This window comes from Oncorhynchus masou, unplaced genomic scaffold, assembly GCF_036934945.1.
Source record: "Oncorhynchus masou masou isolate Uvic2021 unplaced genomic scaffold, UVic_Omas_1.1 unplaced_scaffold_823, whole genome shotgun sequence".
Taxonomy (NCBI): domain Eukaryota; kingdom Metazoa; phylum Chordata; class Actinopteri; order Salmoniformes; family Salmonidae; genus Oncorhynchus; species Oncorhynchus masou.
In genome coordinates, this window is record NW_027014708.1 from 295982 (window position 1) to 317581 (window position 21600).

General features: G+C 43.4%; 16 non-coding genes across 16 annotated transcripts; all 16 read left to right on the forward strand.

Moving 5' to 3' along the window:
* Window positions 1-213: 213 nt before the first annotated feature.
* On the forward strand, window positions 214-287 carry trnai-aau (transfer RNA isoleucine (anticodon AAU)). Its single transcript has one exon. It is a non-coding gene; the product is annotated as a tRNA-Ile (tRNA).
* A 1305-nt stretch (window positions 288-1592) lies between these two features.
* Window positions 1593-1666, forward strand: trnai-aau (transfer RNA isoleucine (anticodon AAU)). The gene has a single exon. It is a non-coding gene; the product is annotated as a tRNA-Ile (tRNA).
* Window positions 1667-2971: 1305 nt separating this feature from the next.
* trnai-aau (transfer RNA isoleucine (anticodon AAU)) lies at window positions 2972-3045 on the forward strand. Its single transcript has one exon. It is a non-coding gene; the product is annotated as a tRNA-Ile (tRNA).
* Window positions 3046-4244: 1199 nt separating this feature from the next.
* On the forward strand, window positions 4245-4318 carry trnai-aau (transfer RNA isoleucine (anticodon AAU)). The gene has a single exon. It is a non-coding gene; the product is annotated as a tRNA-Ile (tRNA).
* A 1264-nt stretch (window positions 4319-5582) lies between these two features.
* trnai-aau (transfer RNA isoleucine (anticodon AAU)) lies at window positions 5583-5655 on the forward strand. The gene has a single exon. It is a non-coding gene; the product is annotated as a tRNA-Ile (tRNA).
* A 1199-nt stretch (window positions 5656-6854) lies between these two features.
* trnai-aau (transfer RNA isoleucine (anticodon AAU)) lies at window positions 6855-6928 on the forward strand. The gene has a single exon. It is a non-coding gene; the product is annotated as a tRNA-Ile (tRNA).
* Window positions 6929-8126: 1198 nt separating this feature from the next.
* On the forward strand, window positions 8127-8200 carry trnai-aau (transfer RNA isoleucine (anticodon AAU)). Its single transcript has one exon. It is a non-coding gene; the product is annotated as a tRNA-Ile (tRNA).
* Window positions 8201-9460: 1260 nt separating this feature from the next.
* trnai-aau (transfer RNA isoleucine (anticodon AAU)) lies at window positions 9461-9534 on the forward strand. The gene has a single exon. It is a non-coding gene; the product is annotated as a tRNA-Ile (tRNA).
* A 1268-nt stretch (window positions 9535-10802) lies between these two features.
* On the forward strand, window positions 10803-10874 carry trnai-aau (transfer RNA isoleucine (anticodon AAU)). Its single transcript has one exon. It is a non-coding gene; the product is annotated as a tRNA-Ile (tRNA).
* Window positions 10875-12073: 1199 nt separating this feature from the next.
* On the forward strand, window positions 12074-12147 carry trnai-aau (transfer RNA isoleucine (anticodon AAU)). Its single transcript has one exon. It is a non-coding gene; the product is annotated as a tRNA-Ile (tRNA).
* Window positions 12148-14124: 1977 nt separating this feature from the next.
* trnai-aau (transfer RNA isoleucine (anticodon AAU)) lies at window positions 14125-14198 on the forward strand. The gene has a single exon. It is a non-coding gene; the product is annotated as a tRNA-Ile (tRNA).
* Window positions 14199-15307: 1109 nt separating this feature from the next.
* Window positions 15308-15381, forward strand: trnai-aau (transfer RNA isoleucine (anticodon AAU)). Its single transcript has one exon. It is a non-coding gene; the product is annotated as a tRNA-Ile (tRNA).
* A 1202-nt stretch (window positions 15382-16583) lies between these two features.
* trnai-aau (transfer RNA isoleucine (anticodon AAU)) lies at window positions 16584-16657 on the forward strand. Its single transcript has one exon. It is a non-coding gene; the product is annotated as a tRNA-Ile (tRNA).
* A 1120-nt stretch (window positions 16658-17777) lies between these two features.
* Window positions 17778-17851, forward strand: trnai-aau (transfer RNA isoleucine (anticodon AAU)). Its single transcript has one exon. It is a non-coding gene; the product is annotated as a tRNA-Ile (tRNA).
* Window positions 17852-18868: 1017 nt separating this feature from the next.
* On the forward strand, window positions 18869-18942 carry trnai-aau (transfer RNA isoleucine (anticodon AAU)). Its single transcript has one exon. It is a non-coding gene; the product is annotated as a tRNA-Ile (tRNA).
* Window positions 18943-20084: 1142 nt separating this feature from the next.
* trnai-aau (transfer RNA isoleucine (anticodon AAU)) lies at window positions 20085-20158 on the forward strand. The gene has a single exon. It is a non-coding gene; the product is annotated as a tRNA-Ile (tRNA).
* Window positions 20159-21600: the final 1442 nt, after the last annotated feature.

Sequence of the window (21600 nt, forward strand, 5' to 3'; positions counted from 1 at the left end):
AATGAAGTGCTTCATCCACACACATAATTGTGTTTCTGTCCTGGAGCCCTGTGGGGTGTGTTTGTGAACAGAGCTCCGGGAGCAGCTTGCTGAGGGGGCTCTTCTCCATGTTTATTTCTCAATAGGTGATGGATTTGTTATGGAATGTCTTGACCTCTTATTTAGTACGGTGTAGTTATTTCCACCTTTATCTGTAGAATGAGCATTTTCTAAGGCCGGTTAGCTCAGTTGGTTAGAGCGTCGTGCTAATAACGCGAAGGTCGTGGGTTCGATACCCGTACTGGCCAGATGATTTTGTTTTTACCCTACTGTGTATGTCTACAGTGTCTCACAACTCTATTGATTGGGGTTTACAATGTGCATTTTAAATTAGTAGTATGAGTTGTTGGGTCATTGTGGAGTGACATTTTAATGTAGGAGGGTTTTTTTTTCATTGTAGGAGTTTTCATTCGTTTTTTATTATACAAGGAAGGGAGGAGGACAGGGACTTCATGGACTAAGAGACAGAGAGACAGAATGGTGAAGAAACAGATAGACGGGTCCATCAATCATTTGATTCATTCATTACACACACACACACACACACACACACACACACACACACACACACACACACACACACACACACACACACACACACACACACACACACACACACACACACACACACACACACACACACACACACACACACACACACACACACACACCTTTCCCCATGCTCACTTGGTGACACATTAACTAGAGAAGGGCATTAAGTACAGAGAGGTAAAGAGCCAGCAGACAGCTGCACCCTCTTTCTCCACCCCTTACTCTCTCTTTCTCCACTCATTACTCTCTCTTTCTCCACTTACTCTCTTTCTGTCTTTCTCCACTCCTTACTCTCTCTCTCTGTCTTTCTCCACTCCTTACTCTCTCTCCTTGTCTTTCTCCACTCTTACTTACTCTGTCTTTCTCCACTCCCTTACTCTCTCTCTGTCTTTCTCCACTCCTTACTCTCTCTCTGTCTTTCTCCACTCCTTACTTCTCTCTTTCTCCACTCCTTACTCTCTCTTTCTTCTCCACTCTTACTCTCTCTTTCTCCACTCCTTTTACTCCTTACTCTCTCTGTCTTTCTCCACTCCTTACTCTCTCTTTACTCTCTCTTTCTCCTTACTCTCTCTTTCTGCCTCCTTACTCTCTCTTTCTCCTTATTCCTTACTCTCTCTTTCTCCTCTCTCTTTCTGTCTTTCCGATGATAACATGTGCCAGTGTTTCTTGACCGCATCTCTCACTTTTCACGAGTTCAAAGTTTATGTCGTTGTGAACATTACGGAGTGTTCTTTAGCTTTCGCGGGTCTTTGTTTGAAGCAGTTCATCTCGTGTTTTTCCCAATGCCAAATGAAGTGCTTCATCCACACACATAATTGTGTTTCTGTCCTGGAGCCCTGTGGGGTGTGTTTGTGAACAGAGCTCCGGGAGCAGCTTGCTGAGGGGGCTCTTCTCCATGTTTATTTCTCAATAGGTGATGGATTTGTTATGGAATGTCTTGACCTCTTATTTAGTACGGTGTAGTTATTTCCACCTTTATCTGTAGAATGAGCATTTTCTAAGGCCGGTTAGCTCAGTTGGTTAGAGCGTCGTGCTAATAACGCGAAGGTCGTGGGTTCGATACCCGTACTGGCCAGATGATTTTGTTTTTACCCTACTGTGTATGTCTACAGTGTCTCACAACTCTATTGATTGGGGTTTACAATGTGCATTTTAAATTAGTAGTATGAGTTGTCGATTGTTGGGTCATTGTGGAGTGACATTTTAATGTAGGAGGGTTTTTTTTTTCATTGTAGGAGTTTTCATTCGTTTTTTATTATACAAGGAAGGGAGGAGGACAGGGACTTCATGGACTAAGAGACAGAGAGACAGAATGGTGAAGAAACAGATAGACGGGTCCATCAATCATTTGATTCATTCATTATTTACACACACACACACACACACACACACACACACACACACACACACACACACACACACACACACACACACACACACACACACACACACACACACACACACACACACACACACACACCTTTCCCCATGCTCACTTGGTGACACATTAACTAGAGAAGGGCATTAAGTACAGAGAGGTAAAGAGCCAGCAGACAGCTGCACCCTCTTTCTCCACCCCTTACTCTCTCTTTCTCCACTCATTACTCTCTCTTTTCCACTCCTTACTTTCTGTCTTTCTCCACTCCTTACTCTCTACTCTCTGTCTTTCTCCACTCCAGACTCTCTCACCCTTCTTTCTCCACCCTTACTCTCTCTTTCTCCACTCACTCCTTCTCTCTCTGTCTTTCTCCACTCCTTACTCTCTCTCTCTGTCTTTCTCCACTCCTTACTCTCTCTCTCTCTGTCTTTCTCCACTCCTTACTCTCTCTCTCTGTCTTTCTCCACTCTTACTTACTTCTCTCTTTCTCCACTCCTTACTCTCTCTTTCTCCACTCCTTACTCTCTCTTTCTGCCTTTCTCCACTCCTTACTCTCTCTCTGTCTTTCTCCACTCCTTACTCTCTCTTTCTCCACTCCTTACTCTCTCTTTCTCCATTCCTTACTCTCTCTTTCTGTCTTTCCGATGATAACATGTGCCAGTGTTTCTTGACCGCATCTCTCACTTTTCACGAGTTCAAAGTTTATGTCGTTGTGAACATTACGGAGTGTTCTTTAGCTTTCGCGGGTCTTTGTTTGAAGCAGTTCATCTCGTGTTTTTCCCAATGCCAAATGAAGTGCTTCATCCACACACATAATTGTGTTTCTGTCCTGGAGCCCTGTGGGGTGTGTTTGTGAACAGAGCTCCGGGAGCAGCTTGCTGAGGGGGCTCTTCTCCATGTTTATTTCTCAATAGGTGATGGATTTGTTATGGAATGTCTTGACCTCTTATTTAGTACGGTGTAGTTATTTCCACCTTTATCTGTAGAATGAGCATTTTCTAAGGCCGGTTAGCTCAGTTGGTTAGAGCGTCGTGCTAATAACGCGAAGGTCGTGGGTTCGATACCCGTACTGGCCAGATGATTTTGTTTTTACCCTACTGTGTATGTCTACAGTGTCTCACAACTCTATTGATTGGGGTTTACAATGTGCATTTTAAATTAGTAGTATGAGTTGTCGATTGTTGGGTCATTGTGGAGTGACATTTTAATGTAGGAGGGTTTTTTTTCATTGTAGGAGTTTTCATTCGTTTTTTATTATACAAGGAAGGGAGGAGGACAGGGACTTCATGGACTAAGAGACAGAGAGACAGAATGGTGAAGAAACAGATAGACGGGTCCATCAATCATTTGATTCATTCATTATTACACACACACACACACACACACACACACACACACACACACACACACACACACACACACACACACACACACACACACACACACACACACACACACACACACACACACACACACACACACACACACACACACACACACACACACACACACCTTTCCCCATGCTCACTTGGTGACACATTAACTAGAGAAGGGCATTAAGTACAGAGAGGTAAAGAGCCAGCAGACAGCTGCACCCTCTTTCTCCACCCCTTACTCTCTCTTTCTCCACTCTTTTACTCTCTCTTTCTCTCCTTACTCCTTACTCTTCTCTTCTCTCCTTACTCTCTTACTCTCTGTCTTTCTCCACTCCTTACTCTCTCTCTCTGTCTTTCTCCACTCCTTACTTCTCTCTTTCTCCACTCCTTACTCTCTCTTTCTCCACTCCTTACTCTCTCTTTCTGCCTTTCTCCACTCCTTACTCTCTCTCTGTCTTTCTCCACTCCTTACTCTCTCTCTTTCTCCTCTTTCTCCTTACTCTCTCTTTCTCCATTCCTTACTCTCTCTTTCTGTCTTTCCGATGATAACATGTGCCAGTGTTTCTTGACCGCATCTCTCACTTTTCACGAGTTCAAAGTTTATGTCGTTGTGAACATTACGGAGTGTTCTTTAGCTTTCGCGGGTCTTTGTTTGAAGCAGTTCATCTCGTGTTTTTCCCAATGCCAAATGAAGTGCTTCATCCACACACATAATTGTGTTTCTGTCCTGGAGCCCTGTGGGGTGTGTTTGTGAACAGAGCTCCGGGAGCAGCTTGCTGAGGGGCTCTTCTCCATGTTTATTTCTCAATAGGTGATGGATTTGTTATGGAATGTCTTGACCTCTTATTTAGTACGGTGTAGTTATTTCCACCTTTATCTGTAGAATGAGCATTTTCTAAGGCCGGTTAGCTCAGTTGGTTAGAGCGTCGTGCTAATAACGCGAAGGTCGTGGGTTCGATACCCGTACTGGCCAGATGATTTTGTTTTTACCCTACTGTGTATGTCTACAGTGTCTCACAACTCTATTGATTGGGGTTTACAATGTGCATTTTAAATTAGTAGTATGAGTTGTCGATTGTTGGGTCATTGTGGAGTGACATTTTAATGTAGGAGGTTTTTTTTTTCATTGTAGGAGTTTTCATTCGTTTTTTATTATACAAGGAAGGGAGGAGGACAGGGACTTCATGGACTAAGAGACAGAGAGACAGAATGGTGAAGAAACAGATAGACGGGTCCATCAATCATTTGATTCATTCATTATTTACACACACACACACACACACACACACACACACACACACACACACACACACACACACACACACACACACACACACACACACACACACACACACACACACACACACACACACACACACACACACACACACATTCCCCATGCTCACACACAGAGAAGGGCATTAAGTACACACACAGCAGACAGCACACACACTTTCACACACACCTTTCCTCCATGCTCACTTGGTGACACATTAACCAGAGAAGGGCATTAAGTACTGTCTTTAAAGAGCCAGCAGACAGCTGCACTCTGTCTTTCTCCTTTCTCCCCTTACTCTCTCTTTCTCCACTCCTTACTCTGTCTTTCTCCACTCCTTCTCTCTCTCTGTCTTTTCTCCACTCCTTGTCTCTCTTCTCTGTCTTTCTCCACTCTCTCTCTCTTTCTCTCTCTGTCTTTCTCCTTACTCCTTACTCTCTCTCTTTCTCCACTCCTTACTCTCTCTTTCTCCACTCCTTACTCTCTCTTTCTGCCTTTCTCCACTCCTTACTCTCTCTCTGTCTTTCTCCACTCCTTACTCTCTCTTTCTCCACTCCTTACTCTCTCTTTCTCCATTCCTTACTCTCTCTTTCTGTCTTTCCGATGATAACATGTGCCAGTGTTTCTTGACCGCATCTCTCACTTTTCACGAGTTCAAAGTTTATGTCGTTGTGAACATTACGGAGTGTTCTTTAGCTTTCGCGGGTCTTTGTTTGAAGCAGTTCATCTCGTGTTTTTCCCAATGCCAAATGAAGTGCTTCATCCACACACATAATTGTGTTTCTGTCCTGGAGCCCTGTGGGGTGTGTTTGTGAACAGAGCTCCGGGAGCAGCTTGCTGAGGGGGCTCTTCTCCATGTTTATTTCTCAATAGGTGATGGATTTGTTATGGAATGTCTTGACCTCTTATTTAGTACGGTGTAGTTATTTCCACCTTTATCTGTAGAATGAGCATTTTCTAAGGCCGGTTAGCTCAGTTGGTTAAGCGTCGTGCTAATAACGCGAAGGTCGTGGGTTCGATACCCGTACTGGCCAGATGATTTTGTTTTTACCCTACTGTGTATGTCTACAGTGTCTCACAACTCTATTGATTGGGGTTTACAATGTGCATTTTAAATTAGTAGTATGAGTTGTCGATTGTTGGGTCATTGTGGAGTGACATTTTAATGTAGGAGGGTTTTTTTTTCATTGTAGGAGTTTTCATTCGTTTTTTATTATACAAGGAAGGGAGGAGGACAGGGACTTCATGGACTAAGAGACAGAGAGACAGAATGGTGAAGAAACAGATAGACGGGTCCATCAATCATTTGATTCATTCATTATTTACACACACACACACACACACACACACACACACACACACACACACACACACACACACACACACACACACACACACACACACACACACACACACACACACACCTTTCCCCATGCTCACTTGGTGACACATTAACTAGAGAAGGGCATTAAGTACAGAGAGGTAAAGAGCCAGCAGACAGCTGCACCTCTTTTCTCCCCACTGCTCTCTTCTCTGACACATTAACTAGAAGGGCATTAAGTACAGATTAAAGTCTTTCTCCACTCCTTACTCTCCTTACTCCTTACTCTGTCTTTCTCCACTCCTTACTCTCTCTCTGTCTTTCTCCACTCCTTACTCTCTTTCTCCACTCTTCTTACTCTCTCTTTCTCCACTCCTTACTCTCTCTTTCTCCACTCCTTACTTTCTCTTTCTCTCCTTACTCTCTCTTTCTCTTTCTCCACTCCTTACTCTCTCTTTCTGTCTTTCTCCACTCCTCTCTCTCTTTTCTCCTTACTCTCTCTTTCTCCACTACTCTCTCTTTCTCCATTCCTTACTCTCTCTTTCTGTCTTTCCGATGATAACATGTGCCAGTGTTTCTTGACCGCATCTCTCACTTTTCACGAGTTCAAAGTTTATGTCGTTGTGAACATTACGGAGTGTTCTTTAGCTTTCGCGGGTCTTTGTTTGAAGCAGTTCATCTCGTGTTTTTCCCAATGCCAAATGAAGTGCTTCATCCACACACATAATTGTGTTTCTGTCCTGGAGCCCTGTGGGGTGTGTTTGTGAACAGAGCTCCGGGAGCAGCTTGCTGAGGGGCTCTTCTCCATGTTTATTTCTCAATAGGTGATGGATTTGTTATGGAATGTCTTGACCTCTTATTTAGTACGGTGTAGTTATTTCCACCTTTATCTGTAGAATGAGCATTTTCTAAGGCCGGTTAGCTCAGTTGGTTAGAGCGTCGTGCTAATAACGCGAAGGTCGTGGGTTCGATACCCGTACTGGCCAGATGATTTTGTTTTTACCCTACTGTGTATGTCTACAGTGTCTCACAACTCTATTGATTGGGGTTTACAATGTGCATTTTAAATTAGTAGTATGAGTTGTCGATTGTTGGGTCATTGTGGAGTGACATTTTAATGTAGGAGGGGTTTTTTTTCATTGTAGGAGTTTTCATTCGTTTTTTATTATACAAGGAAGGGAGGAGGACAGGGACTTCATGGACTAAGAGACAGAGAGACAGAATGGTGAAGAAACAGATAGACGGGTCCATCAATCATTTGATTCATTCATTATTTACACACACACACACACACACACACACACACACACACACACACACACACACACACACACACACACACACACACACACACACACACACACACACACACACACACACACACATGCTCACTTGGTGACACATTAACTAGAGAAGGGCATTAAGTACAGAGAGGTAAAGAGCCAGCCAGCTGCTCACTTTCTCCACACATTAACTCTCATTAAGTACAGAGAGGTAAAGAGCCAGCAGACAGCTCTCTTCTCCTCTTTCTCCACCCCTCACTCTCTCTTTCTCCACTCATTACTCTCTCTTTCTCCACTCCTTACTCTGTCTTTCTCCACTCCTTACTCTCTCTCTTTCTCCACTCCTTACTCTCTCTCTGTCTTTCTCCACTCCTTACTTTCTCTTTCTCCACTCCTTACTCTCTCTTTCTCCACTCCTTACTCTCTCTTTCTGCCTTTCTCCACTCCTTACTCTCTCTCTGTCTTTCTCCACTCCTTACTCTCTCTTTCTCCACTCCTTACTCTCTCTTTCTCCATTCCTTACTCTCTCTTTCTGTCTTTCCGATGATAACATGTGCCAGTGTTTCTTGACCGCATCTCTCACTTTTCACGAGTTCAAAGTTTATGTCGTTGTGAACATTACGGAGTGTTCTTTAGCTTTCGCGGGTCTTTGTTTGAAGCAGTTCATCTCGTGTTTTTCCCAATGCCAAATGAAGTGCTTCATCCACACACATAATTGTGTTTCTGTCCTGGAGCCCTGTGGGGTGTGTTTGTGAACAGAGCTCCGGGAGCAGCTTGCTGAGGGGGCTCTTCTCCATGTTTATTTCTCAATAGGTGATGGATTTGTTATGGAATGTCTTGACCTCTTATTTAGTACGGTGTAGTTATTTCCACCTTTATCTGTAGAATGAGCATTTTCTAAGGCCGGTTAGCTCAGTTGGTTAGAGCGTCGTGCTAATAACGCGAAGGTCGTGGGTTCGATACCCGTACTGGCCAGATGATTTTGTTTTTACCCTACTGTGTATGTCTACAGTGTCTCACAACTCTATTGATTGGGGTTTACAATGTGCATTTTAAATTAGTAGTATGAGTTGTCGATTGTTGGGTCATTGTGGAGTGACATTTTAATGTAGGAGGGTTTTTTTTTCATTGTAGGAGTTTTCATTCGTTTTTTATTATACAAGGAAGGGAGGAGGACAGGGACTTCATGGACTAAGAGACAGAGAGACAGAATGGTGAAGAAACAGATAGACGGGTCCATCAATCATTTGATTCATTCATTATTTACACACACACACACACACACACACACACACACACACACACACACACACACACACACACACACACACACACACACACACACACACACACACACACACACACACACACACCTTTCCCCATGCTCACTTGGTGACACATTAACTAGAGAAGGGCATTAAGTACAGAGAGGTAAAGAGCCAGCAGACCTGCACCCTCTTTCTCCACCCCTTACTCTCTCTTTCTCCACACATTAACTCTTTCTCCATTTACAGAGAGGTAAAGAGCCAGCAGACAGCTCTCTCTCTGTCTTTCTCCACTCCTTACTCTCTCTTTCTCCACTCATTACTCTCTTTTTCTCCACTCCTTACTCTGTCTTTCTCCACTCCTCTGTCTTTTCTCTCTCTGTCTTTCTCCACTCCTTCTCTCTCTCTTTCTCCACTCTTACTCTGTCTTTTCTCCACTCCTTACTCTTCTCTTTCTTTCACTCCTTACTCTCTCTTTCTCCACTCCTTACTCTCTCTTTCTGCCTTTCTCCACTCCTTACTCTCTCTCTGTCTTTCTCCACTCCTTACTCTCTCTTTCTCCACTCCTTACTCTCTCTTTCTCCATTCCTTACTCTCTCTTTCTGTCTTTCCGATGATAACATGTGCCAGTGTTTCTTGACCGCATCTCTCACTTTTCACGAGTTCAAAGTTTATGTCGTTGTGAACATTACGGAGTGTTCTTTAGCTTTCGCGGGTCTTTGTTTGAAGCAGTTCATCTCGTGTTTTTCCCAATGCCAAATGAAGTGCTTCATCCACACACATAATTGTGTTTCTGTCCTGGAGCCCTGTGGGGTGTGTTTGTGAACAGAGCTCCGGGAGCAGCTTGCTGAGGGGCTCTTCTCCATGTTTATTTCTCAATAGGTGATGGATTTGTTATGGAATGTCTTGACCTCTTATTTAGTACGGTGTAGTTATTTCCACCTTTATCTGTAGAATGAGCATTTTCTAAGGCCGGTTAGCTCAGTTGGTTAGAGCGTCGTGCTAATAACGCGAAGGTCGTGGGTTCGATACCCGTACTGGCCAGATGATTTTGTTTTTACCCTACTGTGTATGTCTACAGTGTCTCACAACTCTATTGATTGGGGTTTACAATGTGCATTTTAAATTAGTAGTATGAGTTGTCGATTGTTGGGTCATTGTGGAGTGACATTTTAATGTAGGAGGGTTTTTTTTTTCATTGTAGGAGTTTTCATTCGTTTTTTATTATACAAGGAAGGGAGGAGGACAGGGACTTCATGGACTAAGAGACAGAGAGACAGAATGGTGAAGAAACAGATAGACGGGTCCATCAATCATTTGATTCATTCATTATTACACACACACACACACACACACACACACACACACACACACACACACACACACACACACACACACACACACACACACACACACACACACACACACACACACACACACACACACACACACACACACACCTTTCCCCATGCTCACTTGGTGACACATTAACTAGAGAAGGGCATTAAGTACAGAGAGGTAAAGAGCCAGCAGACAGCTGCACCCTCTTTCTCCACCCCTTACTCTCTCTTTTTCTCCACTCTCTCTTTCTCCATTACTCTCTCTCTTTCTCCACTCCTTACTCTGTCTTTCTCCACTCTACTCTCTTCTCTGTCTTTCTCCACTCCTTACTCTCTCTCTCTGTCTTTCTCCACTCCTTACTTTCTCTTTCTCCCACTCCTTACTCTCTCTTTCTCCACTCCTTTACTTTCTCTCTTTCTGCCTTTCTCCACTCCTTACTCTCTCTCTGTCTTTCTCCACTCCTTACTCTCTCTTTCTCCACTCCTTACTCTCTCTTTCTCCATTCCTTACTCTCTCTTTCTGTCTTTCCGATGATAACATGTGCCAGTGTTTCTTGACCGCATCTCTCACTTTTCACGAGTTCAAAGTTTATGTCGTTTGTGAACATTACGGAGTGTTCTTTAGCTTTCTGTCCTGGGTCTTTGTTTGAAGCAGTTCAGTACGGTGTAGTTATTTCCACCTTTATCTGTAGAATCATTTTCCGGTTAGCTCAGTTGGTTTCGTGCTAATAACGAAGGCTCGTGTTTTTCCCAATGCCAAATGAAGTGCTTCATCCACACACATAATTGTGTTTCTGTCCTGGAGCCCTGTGGGGTGTGTTTGTGAACAGAGCTCCGGGAGCAGCTTGCTGAGGGGGCTCTTCTCCATGTTTATTTCTCAATAGGTGATGGATTTGTTATGGAATGTCTTGACCTCTTATTTAGTACGGTGTAGTTATTTCCACCTTTATCTGTAGAATGAGCATTTTCTAAGGCCGGTTAGCTCAGTTGGTTAGCGTCGTGCTAATAACGCGAAGGTCGTGGGTTCGATACCCGTACTGGCCAGATGATTTTTTTTTACCCTACTGTGTATGTCTACAGTGTCTCACAACTCTATTGATTGGGGTTTACAATGTGCATTTTAAATTAGTAGTATGAGTTGTCGATTGTTGGGTCATTGTGGAGTGACATTTTAATGTAGGAGGGTTTTATTTCATTGTAGGAGTTTTCATTCGTTTTTTATTATACAAGGAAGGGAGGAGGACAGGGACTTCATGGACTAAGAGACAGAGAGACAGAATGGTGAAGAAACAGATAGACAGGTCCATCAATCATTTGATTCATTCATTATTTACACACACACACACACACACACACACACACACACACACACACACACACACACACACACACACACACACACACACACACACACACACACACACACACACACACACACACCTTTCCACACCTTTCCCCATGCTCACTTGGTGACACATTAACTAGAGAAGGGCATTAAGTACAGAGAGGTAAAGAGCCAGCAGACAGCTGCACCCTCTTTCTCCACCCCTTACTCTCTCTTTCTCCACTCATTACTCTCTCTTTCTCCACTCCTTACTCTGTCTTTCTCCACTCCTTACTCTCTCTCTCTGTCTTTCTCCACTCCTTACTCTCTCTCTGTCTTTCTCCACTCCTTACTCTCTCTCTCTCTTTCTCCACTCCTTACTCTCTCTTTCTCCACTCCTTACTCTCTCTTTCTGTCTTTCTCCACTCCTTACTCTCTCTCTCTCTTTCTCCACTCCTTACTCTCTCTTTCTGCCTTTGTCCACTTCTTACTCTCTCTCTGTCTTTCTCCACTCCTTACTCTCTCTTTCTCCATTCCTTACTCTCTCTTTCTGTCTTTCCGATGATAACATGTGCCAGTGTTTCTTGACCGCATCTCTCACTTTTCACGAGTTCAAAGTTTATGTCGTTGTGAACATTACGGAGTGTTCTTTAGCTTTCGCGGGTCTTTGTTTGAAGCAGTTCATCTCGTGTTTTTCCCAATGCCAAATGAAGTGCTTCATCCACACACATAATTGTGTTTCTGTCCTGGAGCCCTGTGGGGTGTGTTTGTGAACAGAGCTCCGGGAGCAGCTTGCTGAGGGGGCTCTTCTCCATGTTTATTTCTCAATAGGTGATGGATTTGTTATGGAATGTCTTGACCTCTTATTTAGTACGGTGTAGTTATTTCCACCTTTATCTGTAGAATGAGCATTTTCTAAGGCCGGTTAGCTCAGTTGGTTAGAGCGTCGTGCTAATAACGCGAAGGTCGTGGGTTCGATACCCGTACTGGCCAGATGATTTTGTTTTTACCCTACTGTGTATGTCTACAGTGTCTCACAACTCTATTGATTGGGGTTTACAATGTGCATTTTAAATTAGTAGTATGAGTTGTCGATTGTTGGGTCATTGTGGAGTGACATTTTAATGTAGGAGTTTTTTTTTTCATTGTAGGAGTTTTCATTCGTTTTTTATTATACAAGGAAGGGAGGAGGACAGGGACTTCATGGACTAAGAGACAGAGAGACAGAATGGTGAAGAAACAGATAGACGGGTCCATCAATCATTTGATTCATTTATTATTTACACACACACACACACACACACACACACACACACACACACACACACACACACACACACACACACACACACACACACACACACACACACACACACACACACACACACACACACACACACACACACCAACCTTGTGTATGTCTACAGTGTCTCACAACTCTATTGATTGGGGTTTACAATGTGCATTTTAAATTAGTAGTATGAGTTGTCGATTGTTGGGTCATTGTGGAGTGACATTGTAATGTAGGAGGGTTTTTTTATCATTGTAGGAGTTTTCATTCGTTTTTTATTATAAAAGGAAGGGAGGAGGACAGGGACTTCATGGACTAAGAGACAGAGAGACAGAATGGTGAAGAAACAGATAGACGGGTCCATCAATCATTTGATTCATTCATTATTTACACACACACACACACACACACACACACACACACACACACACACACACACACACACACACACACACACACACACACACACACACACACACACACACACACACACACACACACACACACACCTTTCCCCATGCTCACTTGGTGACACATTAACTAGAGAAGGGCATTAAGTACAGAGAGGTAAAGAGCCAGCAGACAGCTGCACCCCTTACTCTCTCTTTCTCCACTCATTACTCTCTCTTTCTCCACTCCTTACTCTCTCTTTCTGTCTTTCTCCACTCCTTACTCTCTCTCTCTGTCTTTCTCCACTCCTTACTCTCTCTTTCTGTCTTTCTCCACTCTGTCTTTCTCCACTCCTTACTCTCTCTCTCTGTCTTTCTCCACTCCTTACTCTCTGTCTTTCTCCACTCCTTACTCTCTCTTTCTCCACTCCTTACTCTCTCTCTCTGTCTTTCTCCACTCCTTACTCTCTCTTTCTGTCTTTCTCCACTCCTTACTCTCTCTCTCTGTCTTTCTCCACTCCTTACTCTCTCTTTATCATTCTCCACTCCTTACTCTGTCTTTCTCCACTCCTTACTCTCTCTCTCTGTCTTTCTCCACTCCTTACTCTCTCTTTCTCTTTTCTCCACTTTCTCCACTCCTTACTCTCTGTCTTTCTCCACTCTCTCTCTCTGTCTTTTCCACTCCTTCTCTTTCTCCTTACTCTCTCTTTCTGCCTTTCTCCACTCCTTACTCTCTCTCTGTCTTTCTCCACTCCTTACTCTCTCTCTCTGTCTTTCTCCACTCCTTACTTTCTCTTTCTCCACTCCTTACTCTCTCTTTCTCCACTCCTTACTCTCTCTTTCTGCCTTTGTCCACTTCTTACTCTCTCTCTGTCTTTCTCCACTCCTTACTCTCTCTTTCTCCATTCCTTACTCTCTCTTTCTGTCTTTCCGATGATAACATGTGCCAGTGTTTCTTGACCGCATCTCTCACTTTTCACGAGTTCAAAGTTTATGTCGTTGTGAACATTACGGAGTGTTCTTTAGCTTTCGCGGGTCTTTGTTTGAAGCAGTTCATCTCGTGTTTTTCCCAATGCCAAATGAAGTGCTTCATCCACACACATAATTGTGTTTCTGTCCTGGAGCCCTGTGGGGTGTGTTTGTGAACAGAGCTCCGGGAGCAGCTTGCTGAGGGGCTCTTCTCCATGTTTATTTCTCAATAGGTGATGGATTTGTTATGGAATGTCTTGACCTCTTATTTAGTACGGTGTAGTTATTTCCACCTTTATCTGTAGAATGAGCATTTTCTAAGGCCGGTTAGCTCAGTTGGTTAGAGCGTCGTGCTAATAACGCGAAGGTCGTGGGTTCGATACCCGTACTGGCCAGATGATTTTGTTTTTACCCTACTGTGTATGTCTACAGTGTCTCACAACTCTATTGATTGGGGTTTACAATGTGCATTTTAAATTAGTAGTATGAGTTGTCGATTGTTGGGTCATTGTGGAGTGACATTTTAATGTAGGAGGGTTTTTTTTTTTTCATTGTAGGAGTTTTCATTCGTTTTTTATTATACAAGGAAGGGAGGAGGACAGGGACTTCATGGACTAAGAGACAGAGAGACAGAATGGTGAAGAAACAGATAGACGGGTCCATCAATCATTTGATTCATTCATTATTTACACACACACACACACACACACACACACACACACACACACACACACACACACACACACACACACACACACACACACACACTCACACACTTAACCCATGCTCACTTGGTGACACATTAACTAGAGAAGGGCATTAAGTACAGAGAGGTAAAGAGCCAGCAGACAGCTGCACCCTCTTTCTCCACCCCCTTCTCTCTTTCTCCACTCATTACTCTTTCTCCACTTCCTTACTCTGTCTTTCTCCACTCCTTACTCTCTCTTGTCTCCACTCCTTACTCTCTCCTTGTCTTTCTCCACTCTTCTTTCTCCACTCCTTACTCTCTTTCTCCACTCCTTACTCTCTTCTCTTTCTCCACTCCTTACTCTCTCTTCTGTCTTTCTCCACTCCTTACTCTCTCTCTTTCTCCACTCCTTACTCTCTCTTTCTCCATTCCTTACTCCTTCTCTTTCTGTCTTTCCGATGATAACATGTGCCAGTGTTTCTTGACCGCATCTCTCACTTTTCACGAGTTCAAAGTTTATGTCGTTGTGAACATTACGGAGTGTTCTTTAGCTTTCGCGGGTCTTTGTTTGAAGCAGTTCATCTCGTGTTTTTCCCAATGCCAAATGAAGTGCTTCATCCACACACATAATTGTGTTTCTGTCCTGGAGCCCTGTGGGGTGTGTTTGTGAACAGAGCTCCGGGAGCAGCTTGCTGAGGGGGCTCTTCTCCATGTTTATTTCTCAATAGGTGATGGATTTGTTATGGAATGTCTTGACCTCTTATTTAGTACGGTGTAGTTATTTCCACCTTTATCTGTAGAATGAGCATTTTCTAAGGCCGGTTAGCTCAGTTGGTTAGAGCGTCGTGCTAATAACGCGAAGGTCGTGGGTTCGATACCCGTACTGGCCAGATGATTTTGTTTTTACCCTACTGTGTATGTCTACAGTGTCTCACAACTCTATTGATTGGGGTTTACAATGTGCATTTTAAATTAGTAGTATGAGTTGTCGATTGTTGGGTCATTGTGGAGTGACATTTTAATGTAGGAGGGTTTTTTTTTCATTGTAGGAGTTTTCATTCGTTTTTTATTATACAAGGAAGGGAGGAGGACAGGGACTTCATGGACTAAGAGACAGAGAGACAGAATGGTGAAGAAACAGATAGACGGGTCCATCAATCATTTGATTCATTCATTATTTACACACACACACACACACACACACACACACACACACACACACACCTTTCCCCATGCTCACACACACATTAACTAGAGAAGGGCATTAAGTACAGAGAGGTAAAGAGCCACAGACAGCTGCACCTTTCCCCATGCTCACTTTCTCCACTCATTAACTCTCCACTCCTTCTCTCTTTCTGGCATTAAGTACTTTTCCACTCCTTCTCTCTAAAGAGCCAGCAGACAGCTGCACCCTCTTTCTCCACCCCTTACTCTCTCTTTCTCCACTCCTTACTCTCTCTCTTTCTCCACTCCTTACTCTGTCTTTCTCCACTCCTTACTCTCTCTCTCTGTCTTTCTCCACTCCTTACTCTCTCTCTGTCTTTCTCCACTCCTTACTCTCTCTTTCTCCACTCCTTACTCTCTCTTTCTCCACTCCTTACTCTCTCTCTCTCTGTCTTTCTCCACTCCTTACTCTCTCTTTCTGTCTTTTCTCCACTTCTCTGTCTCCACTCTCTCTTTCTCCACTCCTTACTCTCTCTTTCTCCATTCCTTACTCTCTCTTTCTGTCTTTCCGATGATAACATGTGCCAGTGTTTCTTGACCGCATCTCTCACTTTTCACGAGTTCAAAGTTTATGTCGTTGTGAACATTACGGAGTGTTCTTTAGCTTTCGCGGGTCTTTGTTTGAAGCAGTTCATCTCGTGTTTTTCCCAATGCCAAATGAAGTGCTTCATCCACACACATAATTGTGTTTCTGTCCTGGAGCCCTGTGGGGTGTGTTTGTGAACAGAGCTCCGGGAGCAGCTTGCTGAGGGGCTCTTCTCCATGTTTATTTCTCAATAGGTGATGGATTTGTTATGGAATGTCTTGACCTCTTATTTAGTACGGTGTAGTTATTTCCACCTTTATCTGTAGAATGAGCATTTTCTAAGGCCGGTTAGCTCAGTTGGTTAGAGCGTCGTGCTAATAACGCGAAGGTCGTGGGTTCGATACCCGTACTGGCCAGATGATTTTGTTTTTACCCTACTGTGTATGTCTACAGTGTCTCACAACTCTATTGATTGGGGTTTACAATGTGCATTTTAAATTAGTAGTATGAGTTGTCGATTGTTGGGTCATTGTGGAGTGACATTTTAATGTAGGAGGGTTTTTTTTTTCATTGTAGGAGTTTTCATTCGTTTTTTATTATACAAGGAAGGGAGGAGGACAGGGACTTCATGGACTAAGAGACAGAGAGACAGAATGGTGAAGAAACAGATAGACGGGTCCATCAATCATTTGATTCATTCATTATTTACACACACACACACACACACACACACACACACACACACACACACACACACACACACACACACACACACACACACACACACACACACACACACACACACACACACACACACACACCTTTCCCCATGCTCACTTGGTGACACATTAACTAGAGAAGGGCATTAAGTACAGAGAGGTAAAGAGCCAGCAGACAGCTGCACCCTCTTTCTCCACCCCTTACTCTCTCTTTCTCCACTCATTACTCTCTCTTTCTCCACTCCTTACTCTCTCTTTCTCCACTCCTTACTTCTCTGTCTTTCACTCCTTACTCTCTCTCTGTCTTTCTCCACTCCTTACTTTCTCTTTCTCCACTCCTTACTCTCTCTTTCTCCACTCCTTACTCTCTCTTTCTGCCTTTCTCCACTCCTTACTCTCTCTCTCTGTCTTTCTCCACTCCTTACTCTCTCTTTATCTTTCTCCACTCCTTACTCTCTCTTTCTCCACTCCTTACTCTCTCTTTCTGTCTTTCCGATGATAACATGTGCCAGTGTTTCTTGACCGCATCTCTCACTTTTCACGAGTTCAAAGTTTATGTCGTTGTGAACATTACGGAGTGTTCTTTAGCTTTCGCGGGTCTTTGTTTGAAGCAGTTCATCTCGTGTTTTTCCCAATGCCAAATGAAGTGCTTCATCCACACACATAATTGTGTTTCTGTCCTGGAGCCCTGTGGGGTGTGGGCTCTTCTCCATGTTTATTTCTCAATAGGTGATGGATTTGTTATGGAATGTCTTGACCTCTTATTTAGTACGGTGTAGTTATTTCCACCTTTATCTGTAGAATGAGCATTTTCTAAGGCCGGTTAGCTCAGTTGGTTAGAGCGTCGTGCTAATAACGCGAAGGTCGTGGGTTCGATACCCGTACTGGCCAGATGATTTTGTTTTTACCCTACTGTGTATGTCTACAGTGTCTCACAACTCTATTGATTGGGGTTTACAATGTGCATTTTAAATTAGTAGTATGAGTTGTCGATTGTTGGGTCATTGTGGAGTGACATTTTAATGTAGGAGGTTTTTTTTTTTTTTTTTTTTCATTGTAGGAGTTTTCATTCGTTTTTTATTATACAAGGAAGGGAGGAGGACAGGGACTTCATGGACTAAGAGACAGAGAGACAGAATGGTGAAGAAACAGATAGACGGGTCCATCAATCATTTGATTCATTCATTATTTACACACACACACACACACACACACACACACACACACACACACACATGCACACACACACACATTACACACACACACACACACACACACACACACACAGCACACACTGCACACCTTTCCCCATGCTCACTTGGTCCACACATTAACTAGAGAAGGGCATTAAGTACAGTCTTTCTCCACTAAAGAGCCAGCAGACAGCTGCACCCTCTTTCTCCACTCCTTACTCTCTCTTTCTCCACTCCTTAACTCTTTCTCTTTCTCCACTCCTTACTCTCTGTCTTTCTCCACTCCTTACTCTCTCTTTCTCTCCACTCCTTACTCTCTCTTTCTCCCATTCCTTACTCTCTCTTTCTGTCTTTCCGATGATAACATGTGCCAGTGTTTCTTGAGTGCATCTCTCACTTTTCACGAGTTCAAAGTTTATGTGGTTGTGAACATTACGGAGTGTTCTTTAGCTTTCGCGGGTCTTTGTTTGAAGCAGTTCATCTCGTGTTTTTCCCAATGCCAAATGAAGTGCTTCATCCACACACATAATTGTGTTTCTGTCCTGGAGCCCTGTGGGGTGTGTTTGTGAACAGAGCTCCGGGAGCAGCTTGCTGAGGGGGCTCTTCTCCATGTTTATTTCTCAATAGGTGATGGATTTGTTATGGAATGTCTTGACCTCTTATTTAGTACGGTGTAGTTATTTCCACCTTTATCTGTAGAATGAGCATTTTCTAAGGCCGGTTAGCTCAGTTGGTTAGAGCGTCGTGCTAATAACGCGAAGGTCGTGGGTTCGATACCCGTACTGGCCAGATGATTTTGTTTTTACCCTACTGTGTATGTCTACAGTGTCTCACAACTCTATTGATTGGGGTTTACAATGTGCATTTTAAATTAGTAGTATGAGTTGTCGATTGTTGGGTCATTGTGGAGTGACATTTTAATGTAGGAGGGTTTTTTTTTTCATTGTAGGAGTTTTCATTCGTTTTTTATTATACAAGGAAGGGAGGAGGACAGGGACTTCATGGACTAAGAGACAGAGAGACAGAATGGTGAAGAAACAGATAGACGGGTCCATCAATCATTTGATTCATTCATTATTTACACACACACACACACACACACACACACACACACACACACACACACACACACACACACACACACACACACACACACACACACACACACACCTTTCCCCATGCTCACTCGGTGACACATTAACTAGAGAAGGGCATTAAGTACAGAGAGGTAAAGAGCCAGCAGACAGCTGCACCCTCTTTCTCCACCCCTTACTCTCTCTCTCTTTCTCCACTCATTACTCTCTCTTTCTCCACTCCTTACTCTGTCTTTCTCCACTCCTTACTCTCTCTCTCTGTCTTTCTCCACTCCTTACTCTCTCTCTGTCTTTCTCCACTCCTTACTTTTCCACTCTTTCTCCACTCTTTACTCTCTGTCTTTCTCCACTCCTTACTCTCTCTTTCTGCCTTTCTCCACTCCTTACTCTCTCTCTGTCTTTCTCCACTCCTTACTCTCTCTTTCTCCACTCCTTACTCTCTCTTTCTCCATTCCTTACTCTCTCTTTCTGTCTTTCCGATGATAACATGTGCCAGTGTTTCTTGACCGCATCTCTCACTTTTCACGAGTTCAAAGTTTATGTGGTTGTGAACATTACGGAGTGTTCTTTAGCTTTCGCGGGTCTTTGTTTGAAGCAGTTCATCTCGTGTTTTTCCCAATGCCAAATGAAGTGCTTCATCCACACACATAATTGTGTTTCTGTCCTGGAGCCCTGTGGGGTGTGTTTGTGAACAGAGCTCCGGGAGCAGCTTGCTGAGGGGGCTCTTCTCCATGTTTATTTCTCAATAGGTGATGGATTTGTTATGGAATGTCTTGACCTCTTATTTAGTACGGTGTAGTTATTTCCACCTTTATCTGTAGAATGAGCATTTTCTAAGGCCGGTTAGCTCAGTTGGTTAGAGCGTCGTGCTAATAACGCGAAGGTCGTGGGTTCGATACCCGTACTGGCCAGATGATTTTGTTTTTACCCTACTGTGTATGTCTACAGTGTCTCACAACTCTATTGATTGGGGTTTACAATGTGCATTTTAAATTAGTAGTATGAGTTGTCGATTGTTGGGTCATTGTGGAGTGACATTTTAATGTAGGAGGGTTTTTTTTCATTGTAGGAGTTTTCATTCGTTTTTTATTATACAAGGAAGGGAGGAGGACAGGGACTTCATGGACTAAGAGACAGAGAGACAGAATGGTGAAGAAACAGATAGACGGGTCCATCAATCATTTGATTCATTCATTATTTACACACACACACACACACACACACACACACACACACACACACACACACACACACACACACACACACACACACACACACACACACACACACACACACACACACACACCTTTCCCCATGCTCACTTGGTGACACATTAACTAGAGAAGGGCATTAAGTACAGAGAGGTAAAGAGCCAGCAGACAGCTGCACCCTCTTTCTCCACCCCCTTACTCTCTCTTTCTCCACTCATTACTCTCTTTCTCCACTCCTTACTCTCTCTCTGTCTTTCTCCACTCCTTACTCTCTCTCTCTGTCTTTCTCCACTCCTTACTCTCTCTCTGTCTTTCTCCACTCTCTCTTTCTTTGTCTTTCTCCACTCCTTACTTTCTGTCTTTCTCCCACTCCTTACTCTTTTCCACTCCCTTACTCCTTTCTGTCTTTCTCCACTCCTTACTCTCTCTCTCTGTCTTTCTCCACTCCTTACTCTCTCTTTGTCTTTCTCCACTCCTTATCTCTCTTTCTTCTTTCTCCACTCCTTACTCTCTGTTATTTCTCCACTCCTTACTTCTCTGTCTTTCTCCACTCCTTACTCTCTCTCTCTGTCTTTCTCCACTCCTTACTTTCTCTTTCTCCACTCCTTACTCTCTCTTTTCTGTCTTTCTCCACTCCTTACTCTCTGTCTTTCTTTCTTACTCTTCTTTCTCCACTCCTTACTCTCTCTCTCTGTCTTTCTCCACTCCTTAATCTCTCTTTCTGTCTTTCTCCACTCCTTACTCTCTCTCTCTGTCTTTCTCCACTCCTTACTCTCTCTTTATCTTTCTCCACTCCTTACTCTCTCTTTCTCTACTCCTTACTCTCTCTGTCTTTCTCCCTTTTACTCTTTCCTTTTACTCTTCTCTGTCTTTCTCCACTCCTTACTCTCTCTTTCTCCACTCCTTACTCTCTCTTTCTCCATTCCTTTACTCTCTCTCTGTCTTTCCGATGATTACATGTGCCATTGTTTCTTGACCGCATCTCTCACTTTTCACGAGTTCAAAGTTTATGTCGTTGTGAACATTACGGAATGTTCTTTAGCTTTCGCGGGTCTTTGTTTGAAGCAGTTCATCTCGTGTTTTTCCCAATGCCAAATGAAGTGCTTCATCCACACACATAATTGTGTTTCTGTCCTGGAGCC